The sequence below is a fragment of the Nannospalax galili genome, unplaced genomic scaffold (assembly GCF_000622305.1).
Source record: "Nannospalax galili isolate Female #2095 unplaced genomic scaffold, S.galili_v1.0 scaffold25, whole genome shotgun sequence".
Taxonomy (NCBI): domain Eukaryota; kingdom Metazoa; phylum Chordata; class Mammalia; order Rodentia; family Spalacidae; genus Nannospalax; species Nannospalax galili.
The window spans coordinates 1,836,084-1,848,107 of NW_008355642.1; positions in this window are offsets into that span (position 1 = coordinate 1,836,084).

Here is a 12,024-nt window from a genome sequence, read left to right on the forward strand (position 1 = left end):
TATATATATGCCAGTTTCGTATGATGTTAAGAACCACAAGGCTATGGTTGGAGAGATGGCTCAGTGGTTCAAAACGCTGGCAGCTCTTGCAGAGACCCCAGGTTCAGTTCACAGCACTCACATGGCGACTAATAACCATAACCCAGCTCCAGGGGATCCAATTCTGACTTCTGTCCTTTGTGGGCATTGAATGAATATGGTGCACTTACTTACATATATGCAGTAAAAGTCATGAACATGGAATAAAAATAATTTTTTTAAATAAAAACGGACAGTTTTAGTGACTACTATAAAATTGCAATTGGATTGATGGATAGCATGTGAAGCTTGTTTCAGGACTCAATTTCTGTATGTTGGTTTGGCTGGGCAACAACAAGAGTCTTGATTTTCACGAAGAAACGGGGCTATGTTATGCATATAATTTCATGACAGTAGTTCCACACAAACCTAAGATGTAAAAGCCCAGTGTGGTTACAAACTTCAGAACCGATGAGGCAAGGCTTACAAAAAGTTCTGGCAGGAAGAACTGTGGCCCCCGAGGTTAGAGCAGAAATGAGTCAGCTTGCTTCTGCTAACTCACCAGTGACCATCTACTGCTATTCTAGATGCAAGACATGGGGTGTCTGTGAGGTGTTCTCTTTAGTTTATTACATTTTAAAAATAGTATATACTTAAACATGCATATAGGTGTGTTGTTCGAATTATATGTTTACAGAAACCTGGAACAGTTACAATAACCCCTGGATCCCACTGCACAATCTGAAGAAGACGACTGGAGTCCCAATACTCACAATTATTCTGAGAGCCACTCAGAAGGAGTCATTTGATTAAATGACAGCTTTTTTTGGCCTTTTCCTCCCAAATGTCAAGCACAATGTGATCCATCAATATTTATTGAGTGCCTGTGGCCCTGGAGGCATGGCACTGTGCTTGGTTTCAGAATAAATATCATATAATTTTAGAAGACAAATTAATAGTACACTTTGTGCTAAGAATTGGGAGGGGCATACCAGTTTGGTTCATTGAAAAACATCCTCATACTAGACCCAGGCAAGAGTGGCTTGTTCTCATAGGGTTTCACTAAACGGCTTCCACCTCTGAATGGTGTTTGAGAAATAACATTTTAATTTTTGACCCTCCAACATGTCAGTGCCATAAACTACTCTATGTGGAGAACGATGAAGATTTGTGAGTAGAACGAGATTTTTTTTTTTCTGTTCTCACCGCACGCATGTCTTCATCCCAGAATTAGTGTTTATGGACACAAAGAATAGCATTTGGAGATTGAAAATTGTGTCCTTCCTGTGAATATGCCCTCTGGGAGGTGCATGGCCCTTCTGGGGACCAGGACAGAGAAAAGACGTCTAAATGAAACAGAGGCTAAGTCATTTGCTCCAAGACACTGCATTTGGGCTTTAGATTAAATAGTATGTAGTATAATTTCTAATTGGACAGTGATTCCATAGGAGGCAAAAATATTCCATCATGGGGCAGGAGAGAAAGGATAGCGAAGGGAAAGGGAAATCAGGGTAACGTTGTGAATCACCTGCTACATAGGAAGGGCAAGGAGGCAGGATTAAGTTAGGGCTATTTTGAGACAGGAAGCACAACTGGTACACAATAGAATGCTTAAATCCCATTTGAACTGATAGGAAACTGCTGAGTTGTAGACACTGAGTGACTATCAGGTGGATTTAAAACTGGGAATTTATGTGTCACTTTCCGTGAGATTTGTATTTCCTCCTAAATGGCATTCTGGAATGAGGGTACGATGATACACATACATGGGCTTATGGGTTTCAGCATAGTAAATAGATGGGGGTGGCTAGGTAGCTGGATGGAGCAACCATAGTATCTACACATGCATATCCTGGCATAACAGAATCGCTTGGACTGGAGAGAGTGGGAAGCCCATCTTTTTGAAGGACAGTGCTGATGTAAGTACTATTTTTCTAATTCAAACTTCCAAGGAAACTCCAGGAACTCTGCATGGAGGCATTGCCCCCCTTCCTTCCCAGAATTGTGTTCAGAGGCAAAGGTGTATGGCCTTTGTTATCAGCGTGCATGAAGCCACCCACTGGTGATCTGGTTGCTGTTTATCTTCCCTAGAATATTTAGTAAACAATGGCATAAATGAATGAAAGGTTCAGATAGGATGGATTGCTGTGCTGTGGGAGATGTGTATTTGTCTCAGCCTAGTAGAATCTACAGCCCTGAAGAAAGTAAAATAGCCATTGTAATGGTCAGGTATAGGCAGGAAAACAACAGGCGACATTTTTGCTTTGAGGAAGATTGTACCAGAAGGTAATGTGAAAAGGGTGCACCAGGCACTTGGAAGTGAAAAAGAAACTCCTTATTTTCAATTCTCTTTTATTAAACATTTTCTTTTATTAAGGCAAAACTTTGACAATATAATCACTTTATAATGTACAGTTTCATTAGTATTTAGTGTCTTTACAATGTTTTTACCAACCACCAGCTCTCATTTCCAAAAGCTTTCGCATTATCCCATAAACATACCCTACACACACTGATAGGCTATTCCTCAACCCTGACCCACAAGCTCTATTTGTCTCCCTCTATTTGTCAGTTTGGGGTACACATCAGTGGAGTCATACAGTCTGTGTATGTGGCTTCTTTCATGTAGTATATTTTCAAGGTTCATTCAAGTCATAGCATGTTTTAGTACTATGCTCCTTTTTATGGCTGAATAATATTCCTGGTACCATATAACACAATTTGTTTTCCAGCATAATGTACATTGGCTTATCCTTACCTTTTGGCTCTCAGCAACGATGTTGCTATCAACAATCCTGTACAAGTTTCTGTGCAGAGGTATATTTTCATTTCTCTTAAATATGTTCTTAGTGGAATCCCTGGATCATATAGTTATGGTATATTTAATTTTTTGAGGAACCACTAAGCTTTTCCAAAGTGGCTGCATCATTTTATGTTCCCACCAAAAATAGATAAGGGTTCCTATTTCTAATTTTCACCAACACCATTTCCTTTTTTAAAATTAAAGCCATCTTAGTGGATGTGAAGTGGGATCTCATTGCTAGGGTTTAGATAGTGTCCCCTGAAAGGTCTATGTGTCAAAGGCTTGAGTTCCCAGTCCATGGAACTATTGTGAAGTGGTGGCATGTTTAAGACATGAGGCTTGAAGGAGAAGTCCAGTCACTTGTAGACATGTCTGCAAAGGGGATATTGGGACGACAGCTCCTTTCAGGCACTCTGCCTTTGCTTCCAGCTGCCATGAGGTGAGCACCTTGTCCACTACTTGCTATCACCATGATGTGCTATATCCCCACAGATCTCCAAAATGACAGAACAAGCCATCATAGATGAGAACCTCTACAACTGTGACCCAAAGTACACATTTCCCCCTTATATATCCCTTATCTCTGGAATTGATTACAGTAGCAGAAAGCTAACACACTCGATTTACTTTTGGTATTGTTTGCTCATTTGTTTTTATATGTGTATGAATGTGTTATCTGCATATTATATCTGTATGTATCTGTTATCTGTATGTAAGTGTACTGATGTCATGAAATGGCTTTGGAAGACAGAAAAGGGCATTGGATCACCTGGAACTGGAGTTATGGATGGTTGTTAGCCACCATTTGAGTGCTAGGAACTGAAATCTGGGTCCTCTGCAAGAGTGGCCAGTGCTCATAACTGCTCAGCCATCTTTCCAGCCTTTTGTTAAATTTGTTTTATGGCACAAGGGGTCTCACCTCTACTACAGGCCAGCCTGGACCTCATGATCCTCCTGCTCTGCCTCCTTACAGACATGTGCTGTTTCATTATGTGCCTACCTTCATTATGATTTGAATTTGCATTTCTTTAATGACCAGGGATGCAGAATGCTTTCCTTGTTCTTGTTACCTATTTATGTGTCTTTTAGGGGGAAATGTCTATTCAAGCTCTTTTTTCAGTTCTTAATTAGGCAGGTTTTTTGTTTAGTTTTGTGCAGTCAAGTTCTTAAAGTTTTTCATATATTCGGGATATTAAACCTTTGTCAGATATATTATTTGCAAATATTTTCTTCCATTCTGCAGTCTTTTTCACATTTTTAATATACTTTAGTGGGAAATGTTGTTTTATGTCAGCTTACCATGGTAGAGATTGAACTCAGGGCCTTGCACACACAAGGAAGCTCTATTGTTCAGCTAAATCCCTAACCCACATTTTTCATTTGCATGAAGTCCAGTTTATGTGTTTTTAAATTGTGCTTCTGCTTTTTTTCACCACATCTAAAAATGTATTGCTGAATTGGAGATTGAGCCCACGTTTTTTTTCTTATACTTCTACAGTATTAGCCCTTAAGTTTAAGGATTTGATGTATTTTGAGTTAATCTGTGTATCTTCAGACTTCATTCTTTTGCATGTGGTTACATGGCTGACCCAATACCATTTTTCACCCACTGAGTGGTTTTGGCACCATTATTAAATAGAAAATGATGATAAAGGTCTTGGATTACTTCAGGATTTTCTATTATTTTACATTGGTTTGTACATTCATCTTTATTTTAGTACTGCATAGTCTTGATTATGGTAGCTTTGTAGCAGATTTGAAAACAAATGTGTTTCAATATTTCACAATTTTCTTTCAGAAATTCAAGAGTCCCTGAGAGTCCATATGAAGTTGAGGACTGGCGTATCCATTTTGAAGAGAAACACGCCATGGAAATGTTGACAGGAACACTACTTAATCAATAGCTAGCTTTAGAGATAACTGACATCCTAATATTTTTGTACATCATGAACATAGGATGTTTTCATTTATGTAATTATTTCACCAATATTTTCGTAGTTTTTAGTGTACGAGTCAATAACTCCTAGGTTTTCCATTCTTTTTTAAGCTATTGGAAATAGAATTGTCCTCGTTTTCTAATTGTGTATTACTGGCATACAGAATTCTGCATAACTAATTCTTTTTCATTACTTTTTAAATTTTGTGTGTATGAGTGTATTGCCTACATGTGTGTAAGTGTACCCATGTTGTGCAATGTCTGCAAAGGTCAGAAGAGGGCATCAGATCCCTTGGAACTGGTGTTACGGGAGGTTGTTACCCACCATGTGGGTGCTAGGAATCAAACCCAGGTCCTCTATAAGAGCAGTCAGTGCTCTTAATTGCTGAGCCATCTGTCCAGCCCCAGCATAACTAATTCTTATGTGTTGTTTTTATATCCTGCAAATTTGCTGAATGCATTTATTGACTCTAGTAATTGTGTATATGTATAAATGGGATGTTATTTATATATTTAGATAAGCACATTGTCTCTGTAGCACCAGCTAGCCTGGAGCTTGCTATGTAGACCAGGCTTGCCTTGATCTTACAGAGATCTGCCTGCCTCTGCTTCCAGAATGCTGGGATTAAAAGTGTGTGCCACCCCATTTGGCCTTTTTATGTGAGCTATGTGTGGATGTGCAGAAGCATGCATATGTGTGTGTGTCCATGCACACATACACATAAGGCAGAAGACAGCCTCAGGTGTCATCCTCAGGAACACTTAACTCCTTTGAGACAGTGTCTCTCATTGGCTAAACTGGCTGTCTTGTAGGCCCCAGGTATCCTCCTGTCTTTGCCTCCCCAGTGCTGGGATTATAAACATGTACCTCCACCATACTTGACATTTTTATGGGGGTTCTGGGGATCCAATCAGGCCCTTATACTTGACGTAACCTCACTGACTGAGCTGTCTTCCCAGGCCCTACTTCGTCCTAATTTAAATGTCTTTCATTGCTCTTACTTAAGTACTCTGGCTACGATTTTCAATACCCCATGTTGATAGTAGAGATGAATTTGGATAACGCTAAAAAGAAAAACAAAACTTTTTTTTTGTCATTTTATGTGTATGCACATCAGTGCATCTGTGTCATGCAGTACCTGTGGGGGCCAAAAGAGGACACTGGATCCCCTGAAACTGGAATTATGGATAGTTGTTAGCCAGCATGTGGGTGCTGGAAACTGAACCTGGGTCCTCTGCAAGAGCAGTTAGTGCGCTTAACCACTAAGTCATCTCTCTAGCCCCAGTTGCTCCTGATCTTAAAAGAAAAACTTTTTTGGAATGGAAGACAAGTTCTTTACCATGATTTTACTGTTGGGTACTGTGTTTATTCATAAGTTCTCTTTATCATGGTAAAGAACTTGCCTTCCATTCCAAATTTGCCAGGGTTAGTTTAGTTTTGTTTCTATGCATTTTTCAAATGCATTTTCTGCATCTGGTGCAAGGATGATGTCCCCCTCCCCCATCCAGTTAATGTGGTGCAGTATACTTGATTTTCTCAAACCAAATCACCCTTAACTTCCCAGGACAAATCTCACTCGGTCGTGGTATATAATCTGTATTAGTCACTTTTCTATTCCTGTGACAGAAACACTAACCAAAGCAATTTATAGAAGGAAGAGTTTATTTGAGCTTATGGTTCCAGGGGAATTACAGTCCATCATGGCAGACAGGCATAGTGGCTGGAGGTGGCTGGAGCAGGAGCAGCAGAAGCTAAGCTCTCACATCATCATGCAGGCACAGGAAGCAAGAGAGCAACTGGTGATCTGGCAAGGCTTAAGAACTCTCTAAGCCCACCCCGCCCCCGTGACATGCTTCCTCCAGGATAGCCACACCTTCTAAAACCTCCCAAAACAGCGCCATCTCAGGACAAAACGTCCAAACACTCGGGGGACATTTTCATTCAAACCACCACATAATCCTTTTATCTTGCTTTTGAATTCAGTTTGCTAGTATGTGTTAAGGTTTTCTGTGTCTTTATTTATAATCTCTCTCTCTCTCTCTCTCTCTCTCTCTCTCTCTCTCTCTCTCTGTGTGTGTGTGTGTGTGTGTGTGTGTGTGTGTGATCATGCTTTTTGCCTTGTTATGAGGATAAAATTGACCCCATAGAATAGGATAGAAAGTAGTCTCTCCTATTTTTTTTTTTTAAAGAATGTGAGTACTACTGGTGATAATTCTTTAAATGTTTGGTAGATTAGATGGTGAGACTATATGGTCCTAAGTTTTTCTTAGTTGGAAGGTTATTAATTACTAATTCAATCATATTCTTTATTTCCTTCTTGAGTCAGCTTGGGTAGTTTGTATATTTCTATGAACTTGTCCATTTCATAAAAGTTATCTAATTCGTTGGCATACAATTTTTATTGTATTCTCTTTAATGCTTTCAGTTTTTCTATGATCAGTGATAAATTTGCTTTGATTTCTTATTTTCACTGCTCCCGTCTTTTTTGCTTAATCAGTTCAGCTACAGATTTTTCAATTTTGTTGATCCTTTCAAATAACCAACTATTTGTTTCATTCATTCAATTATATTTTGTTTTGCTTATCTAGTACACTTATCTATGCTCTAATTTTTATTGTTTCCTTCCCTTTGCTAGCTTTAGATTCATTTTCCTTTTCTTTTTTAAAAATTTTATTTATTATTTTACATGTTCAAGTGTACTGCATGCATGGATATAAGTGCACCTGTGTCATACAATGCCCATGGAGCTTAGAGGAGCGCATCAGATTCCCTGGAACTGGAATTACGATGGTGGTTAGCAGCCATGTGGGGGCTGGGATTCAAACCTCAGTCCTCTATGAGAGCAGAGATGCTATTAACCGCTGAGCCTCTCATCTTGCTTTTCTTTTTCTAGTCCTTTAAGGTATTATCTTAGGGTATTTGTTTCAGATCATTCTTATTTTTTAAATGTAGATATTCCAAAGGAATAAATTTCCTTCTGAGCACTGATTTTGTATAGTAGCCTACTAATTTTAATATGTTACATTTTGATTTTCATTCATCTCCAGGCAATTTCCAATTACCCAGTGATATCTTTTTAAATCATTGGTTCTTTTACAGTGTGTTAATTTCCACATATTTGCAAAATATCCAGTTTTCCTTATTATTGATTTCTAGCTTTATTCCATTTGGGTAGATAACATACTTTCTATGATCCAGTCTTTTAAAATTTATCAAGAATTATTTTATCCAACATAGTACCTATCCTTGAGAATATACCATATGCACTTGGAAAAAAATGTGTGCTATGCTGTTGTTAAATACTATGATATAAATATGTTTTAGGTTTAGTGTTGTTCAAGTCTTCTCTTTCATTACTGATATTCTGTATAGCAGTTCTATCCCCTGCTTACTGTGGAGTACTGAGGCTTCTAGCTATCACTGTAGAACTATTTTCCTTTAAGTGTCATTAATGATTACATCATATACTTGGAGGCTCTTTTGGTGCATGAATATTTTGAATTGCTATATCTTCACTATGAATTAATCCACTTATCTATAAAAATGTATTTTGTTACTTGCAGTAATTTTTTACTTAAATATCTATTATGTTTCATAGTAGCCTAGCTACCATTTCATCTGCATTTTGGTCACTATAGGAAAGGATGTTTTGTTTTAATGTATTTGTTTTTTTTATTTTATGTGTATAAGTGTTTTACCTGCATGACTGTAAGTGCACCATGTAAATACAATGCCTGTAGAGGCCAAAAGAAGGTGTCCAAGACCCTGTAAATAGAGTTAAGGTCAGCTGTTAGCCACTATGGGGGTTCTGGGATCCAAACCCAGGTTCTCTGCAAAAGCAGCTAGTGCTCAACTACTGAACCACTGAACCATCTCTCCATCCCCTAAGGAAGCTGTGTGTGTGTGTGTGTGTGTGTGTGTGTCTGTGCATATACCCAATCCATACAAGCACACAGAGACCAGAAAAGGGTGTCAAATCCTCTGGAGCTGGAGTTTACAGGCTGATATGTGCAGTCTGACATAGATGCTGAGTGGGAACCAAACTCAGGTTCTCTGAATGAGCAGGAAGCACTCTTAAGCTCTGAACCATCACTCCATTCCTAGCCAGTGCTTTGAACCATTGAACTATCTCTCCAGCCCACCCACAACAGAATTCTTTAACCCATTCTGCCATTATCTCTAGTTTTGTTTGTGAATTTAAATCACCTATTTTTAAGTGATTATTTCTAATCACTTTATTAAGTACTTATTTCTACCATTGTACCATTTGTTTTTTCTTACCTCTTTTCTTCTCAATTCCTCTCTTTTGTGTTTGATGTACTCTGATTCCTTCTTCATTTCCTTTTTCTATTCTTTTTAGTTAGTGTTTACCATGGGAATTATAATTGCATCTAGTTAATCATCCCTTTAAAATCATTTCCTTTAAAATACAGTTTATGTTTTAAAACAATTTAAAGTTCACAGCGAAACTGAGCAGAAAGTTCCTCCTACCTATACACAGTCTCCCCTACAACCAGCATCCCATACCAACAACTGATGAACTGACATTTTTCACATGCTTATTATCCAAAGCCTATAGTTTAGGGTTTACTGTTAGTATTGTACATCCTTACAGTTTTGACAAATATAATAAGAAATATTTCCACCATTATAGTATGATATAAAACAGTCTCACTTCTCTAAGTATCTTGTACTTGCCACATTCTTTCCCACAACCATAAGTATTTGGACACAAGTGACCTTGACCATTCCTTTTTAGCAATTATAGTTAGCCAACATTGATTTCATTCTTACTGTAAACTAAGGTCTTCAATAGCCTGATGCATTTTCCATCATTCACCTAGCTACAAAGCGGCAAAGCCAGGATTCAAATCAAGTTTGTTGGGCTCCAGAGACTGAGCTTTTGACCATTCACTCTTGGTCTTGATGAAGATGATGACAGTGGTGATGATAGTGGCAATGGCGATGGTGATGGTAGAGGAGATGCTTAGCATTAATGGAAGCAGTTCTTAAAATATGCTTCCAGTTACTGTACCAAGTGTCTTAAGTACTTATTCCATCATTATAATGGCACGCTGAAGCAGATACTATTACTATTATTTCCTTATAGATAATCAAACTGAGGCTCAGAAAGGTTAGACAATAATCTTCCTCAAATGCAGAGAATCTACTGAGCAGAGGCTCATGACTACCACTGAAGACTTCATGTTGACAACCTACCACTGCTCTCTTGGGCTGTCTAGAAGATTGTAAAAGATACAGGATCAAGTCTATGCCTGAAAAATGATTGGTTGGTCTGGTTTTTAGGTTTGTCTCTAAAAAGTGATGGGTCAATCTGGTTTGGAAAGATCAAAATCCTGGGCCCTACCCCTGACATTATATAACTACTCTTTCTTTTCCAAGGACTCATGAGGTGTGATAGTTCTTTCTGGCAGACAGGGCAGACTCTGTCCTCAGCTTTGGTTATTGTCTTTCTAGTCAGGGGAGGACTTACCAGGCTTGTACGAACACGATTACTGCTCAGAAATAGCCCCCTAATCAGCCTCATCAGTTTTGAAGGATGCCACAGCATGAGGGGCTTAAGTAGGCTAACACTTTAACCTAGTTATGTGAGGGCAGCTCTAATCCAGACCGATCATATCTTGTTAAGCTCTCTAGGGTGAAAATGACCAAAAGCTGCTTCTTGAGTCCAAGTATCCTGGACTCACTGCAGTCATGCCTTTCCCTTTCTGGAAGAGTCAGGGCCTAAAGGTTGCAGGGCCAAACTTAATTTTCAAGGCTGTCGGGACGTAGGGAAGACTGGCAGCAGTTGCCAATGCTCAGGCTGTTGAAAATACCCATAGTTCAGGCTGCTTTTCCTTGAAGGGCCCATGACTACCCTTCTTCCACCTAGTCTGAGAAAGCCAGGAATTCACTGGCTTCCTCTGTGTGGGCCAGACAAGCCACTCACAAAACCCAGTGGGTTCTGGACAAGCTAGGCTCTCCCTCCTCTGTGCCCTCACTGTTGCCAGCTCACCTCATGTCTGGCACTGACTAGCCTTAAAGTTCCTGGGAGAACTAGAATGAGCTGTCTGGCGAGGCTGTGGTTGGGAAATAAAGAAATCAGATCTGTTGGAGCAGGCCTGGCCAGGCTTGTCTGGCTCAATCCCCATCATTTGGCATGGTGGACTACCTGACGCAGGTGCACTTGGCCTCTCTCTCTTATATACCACAAACCACCTGTCTCGGGAGATAGTTCAACCAAGTGAACCCCTCAGGTGGGAGGCAGAAAACCTGTATGAATACTGTCAGGGAAAGAGAGAAGCAGCTTAAGTTTATGTGCTTTTTTATACTGAGATAGAGTCTTGCTATGTAGCTCAGGCTGCCCTCCAACTCACAGTGTTGCCTCAGCATCCCAAGGGTCAGCAACCCCCAGCACTGTGTCTACAGGTCTATACCACACCATTCGGCTAGGACAAAGTGCTATAATGAGGCCATAGGCTAAATGTTTGTTTAAAATTTTTCACAAAGAGGCTTCCTGCAGCAGGAAGGTGAGTTCCACAGGGGGAGGAGAACAGTAATCCACATTAACAATTACAATATTTCATTGACTGTAAAATACTTTAGGTTATAAGATGTTTCTTATGTACCCCTGAAAGAACATAGGTGGCATGCCATTGATGAGGCACATCCCAACTTTGGACACATTAAAGCATGACTAAATATATTTTAGAGACAAAGAAATAAGAGAAAAACCCCTTACAACAGAGATATCACCTCTCCTACACATGATACACCCCCACAGACCAACGACACGGGGCACATTAAAGCACAATGGGTGAGTGCAGTCAAAACTCCAGCCAGCTGCTAATGGCTGCTCTAAGAACAAGCTTGGTGATGTAAAGAGGCCAAACACTCTGCCATCTTCTACCTCCCATCCCCCAAAGGGGCCCTCTAAGGCACCGCTTCAGAATCTATGAAGTGTGGAAGAATGATTTCTGACTGTCTGGAGGAAAGGAGCTATAACTGCACTGGTAATGTACATTCCCTTAAGTTGGATTTAGCTGTTACTCCTCAGGACTTTCAGTCATGTCTTAAAAACGTTTCATAAAAGCACTGGTATAGACAGTTATGTCAAAGAGATGACTCAGAACCTGGGAGCTTCAAGTAAGAGCAACAACAACAAAAAGTTAGTTTGGAATTAAGGTCTTGGGTCATCTCCACATTGAAGTTCTCAAAAAAAAAAGAAAAGAAAAGAAAAGAAAAGAAAAGAAAAGAAAAGAAAAG